The sequence below is a fragment of the Peromyscus maniculatus genome, chromosome 20, assembly GCF_049852395.1.
Source record: "Peromyscus maniculatus bairdii isolate BWxNUB_F1_BW_parent chromosome 20, HU_Pman_BW_mat_3.1, whole genome shotgun sequence".
Taxonomy (NCBI): Eukaryota; Metazoa; Chordata; class Mammalia; order Rodentia; family Cricetidae; genus Peromyscus; species Peromyscus maniculatus.
Window position 1 is genome coordinate 44,658,137 of NC_134871.1, and position 3,941 is coordinate 44,662,077.

The 3,941-nt window shown below is 48.8% G+C and overlaps 1 long non-coding RNA gene across 1 annotated transcript; it reads right to left on the reverse strand.

The window, feature by feature from the left end:
- Window positions 1-610: 610 nt before the first annotated feature.
- On the reverse strand, window positions 611-3,610 carry LOC143269693 (uncharacterized). The gene is made up of 2 exons (XR_013046268.1): window positions 3,494-3,610; window positions 611-817 (listed from the first exon to the last, which is right to left on the reverse strand). It is a non-coding gene; the product is annotated as an uncharacterized LOC143269693 (long non-coding RNA).
- Window positions 3,611-3,941: the final 331 nt, after the last annotated feature.

The window sequence follows — 3,941 nt, forward strand, 5'->3', positions numbered from 1 at the left end:
TCTGTTCATACATCCCAAAGGATTTCCCTAATGGCCACAAAAGAGGTTAGGCCATTTCAGCAAGAAATGGGTACTAAAGAAGCCAGAGCTGCTTTGGGATAATTTGTCTCTAAACTTGCACCGTTCCCACCTTTCCACATTACTGCCTTTCTGGTCAGTCAGCCTTTGCAGACACAGCTTCTTCCCAGGAATTCTCAGCCACACTGCTCAGCCTCACTGAGAACTTTTTCACCAATTACCACATAATTGTGTGGTTTTTGTAGAGAGCAAACTATGTTGTTTGTACTAACTCATGCCAAATTGTTCCATTTATACCATAAAATATTCTTTACTGTGGGCTGGAGAGATGGCTCAGCAGTTAAGGGCACTGGCTGCTCTTCCACAGCATGCAGGTTTAATTCCCAGCCTCCACATGTGGCTCACAACCATCTGTAACTCCAGTCCCAGGGGATCCAATGTCCCCTTCTGTCCTCCATGGGCACTGTACACATGTGGCACATATACATATATGCTGGTAGAACACCCATACACATCAAATAAAAATAAAGATTAAATATGTATTCTCTACTGTGGCACATAGTTCTGTATGTATAAGCAGGCTGGACATGAATTCATTGCATTTTTCTTGAATTCTACATACCCCTTAGCCGAGAAGTCACGTGCTTTATGCAACAGAAGTTGAGGGGACGTTCATATTGCACACTCTTCTCATTAGAAGATAGAATCAGTCCAATCCTACAGGTGTCATGTGGCGCAGTGACCTCCTGAGGCTGCAAAGTCAAGGCTGTAAGGAATGCTGTGACTTCAACTATGCTCCCTGCAGGGTCACACAGGAGAGCCAGCCTGAGTACACCAGGTGTCACTGCAGAGGGGACAGAATGTAGGCCTCCAGCTAAGGACCAGCACAGGCTAGCCAGCAACCGGTCTGTCTGTGGTGGTTATCTCAGGCCACGACCAGAGAGGACAGAATATAGGTCTCTAGCTAAGGATCATCACAGGCTAGCCAGCAACCGGTCTGTCTGTGGTGGTTATCTCTGGGTATCAGCTGGAAGAATTAGCACATCCAGAAAGTGGTAAACTGCCCCTCTTGGTGTATCTGTGGGGGCACCAAGCAAGTCTCGAGCAAAAAGACAGGAACTACTGCCCAGCAACTTAACTGAGCTTTGAGACTCACGGCCTCAGTCACCCGTGGCTGAGCTTCCTGGACCCAACACCCTGCCCTCCAAACACCTTCCCAGCCACTCTCTGGAGGAAGTGGAGAGCAAGAGGCATGTGTGTGGGAGACTGGCCCCCAAGCCCTGGGCCAAAGAAAAGACTAATGCACTAAAATATGGACTTATGACAAATATATAAGTAAACTCAGGTCAAAAAGATCTGCCACTTACCCAATCTCGGGTACCAACACTGGAGCTGACCAGCCCCCTGTGTTTCAAACCCCAAGGCCAGGCTAGTCCAGGGCATTCTCATGTTGGGAAGTGATTTGCTCCTGAAGGAGGCTGCTGAGGGCATCTAGGTATCCAGAGGTGGTATACGCAGCCAAGCTGGTTAATGCTGGCTCTGATGCATGGGCATTTGGCCTTTTGGTCTCCCAGCAGCCAATGTTTAGTTTTCACACTGGTGGGTTATTCAATCAGTCCCTGGCGGCCAGTCCTGCTAAAGGAGCTGGCCCTAGCTGGGTCCCTCCGTCAGGGAGAGCACAAGATCAGCTCTCCAGGATCCTGTCCCCAATGGGACCCTTCTTCCATCCCAGTGTGAGGATATCTTACAGACTTTGAAGCAGATTTGCCTGAAAGAAGGAACCCCACAACACAAGTTGAGACCACCTACTAGGCCAGCCAGGGGGTGTTTCAGAGGGACAGCTGTGAGGCCTCTGAGATAAAGCAGCTAGCTGGGAAAGGACAAAGCCTGTCAGCTCCCTGAGCAGCCTGAGTGAATCCACTGAATGCCCTAATCTAGCTCTCAGGTCTCTGAGAGCTGTGGATTCTTCCTGGCCAGGGAGGAAGAGCGTTAGTGCATGCCACTGCCACTAGAGGGCACATGGGTTCCCGGACTGGGGAAAGGAAGGGGATGGGGAAGAGGGCTGAAAGGCAGGAGGAAGGCAAGTGGGGTGCTCAGGGAAGCTGAGGGAAGGAGGTCTAGGAAAGGGCCTCTAGAAATGGGATGGGGTCAGGGATCCAGGAGGAAGAGGACAGGAGAAGGTATATGGGATAAAGGGACCTGGGAGTGTGGAGACCCACAGAGGTTTCCTGGTGAGAACTTACTCAGGGTCCCGGAATCTGAGCTTGCTTTACCCAGCAGGGCTGCATAAGGGGATGATTTGACCACAGGTGTGGTTACCAGGTGTTTGGAAGGGTCTACACTTGGCTGTGCGGTGTGCTTTGATCTTGCAAAGCCCCACCCTTTGGCATTGTTATAAAAAGTCCTTTTGAATAAACGGAAGGGGCCACTGGATATTGATCCAGGCCTTCTTGAAGTTATCCTGTGTTTCCATCTTTCCTCTCATCATCTAGCTCCCTTTCTATTTAATATTTTCTTATCCCTCTCTCCTCCTCACAAGAACCCTTGTAAAGGTGGGAGCTGAGTCGGGAAGAAGCCAGGAGGCTCACAGAGGTCACCTGAGCGGAAAAGACAAATAGAAACCAGACACCATCTACCGGGGTGGGAGAGGTATTTCCACCAAAGCTGGAGAATCCAGAGACCCATGAGTTCTGCCATCCTGGAGCCCTTATTAAGGAGACTGGGCTCTGCTAGGAGGCCAGAGGTCACACATTGCCTGGATGCAGAGACCCTTTACAGAGCTCAGTTCTGACCCCCTTCTTCTCTGGGACCCTGTGAAACCAGAACAGGAGCTGCATTGTTGTTAAGTCCCCCATACCCTACAAGAATAGGTTTCTATTTTAGTTCAGAACAAGTTTCTCTTTCCTAAACCTGGTGTACCCTACAAAACATGTTTTCAACCTGCACTAAACTCACGGCCCCATGACTTATAATTGCCCTTTGCCTCACAAAATATGTTTTCAGGATACCTTGATCTATACCCGTGACCATCCCACAATGTATGACTCCCTTCCCACATGATGTATATTCTTGCTTTGACTCTTACCATTCATTGTATTTTTTCTAACAGCCCGTTATCTTGCCCCGTAAGCACACTTACAGCCGTTTTTCTATTAACCTTATGGCTCTCCCCCATAAAAAGGGCCTCAAAAAGCCGGTGTGGGGCTGCTCTCTAAAGTCCTGAATTAGAGTAAGACGGCCAGCTGGTCAGTCTCGGGTGCACCTCTAAATTAAGCTTACTTTAATGGGACAATCATGGATTTGATCTTTCTCCTGGCATCTTTGGGTTTAACATTACATGAATAAAAAAAGATGCTTTAATTAATTGCTTGCTTTAATTAATTTGGCCTTGATGATTTGGGTCGGTCATCTTTCTCCTCCCACCTTTGGGATTAACAACCCTTATGCATGTTGGGTGGAGGTAGGGGGCACAGACCTGGCCATAGAAGAGAATGGAATACAGGGCCTGCTTCTGCTTCTCTCTCCCTCTCTCTCAGCCTCAGTTTCTCCATCTGAATATGTTCTGGTAACTTCCTCGTGTTGAGAAGCTTCTGCAGCAATGGGTGACACAGAGAGGCAGGACTCAGTGCAGAGCAGGAGGTGCTGTCTACACAGTCCTCAGTGTCTATCCGGTCCTCAGAACCTAGCTTCTGCCCCTCCTGCTTCATTTGGGCCTGATGACCACAGATCACTCCCTGGCTCTTGTTAGAGTTCTTGAGTAAGGTTCCAGAGCATATGCCTTATCCACACTTCAAGTTCTGTTACTTACAGCCAACCACAGTCCCAAAGTATCAAATAGAAAATTCCAGAAACAATTCTGGGGATTCCGTCTAAACCACCCTAGCCATATTCTCAGAGAGGGTAAGCCAGAGAACTCAGGCCAG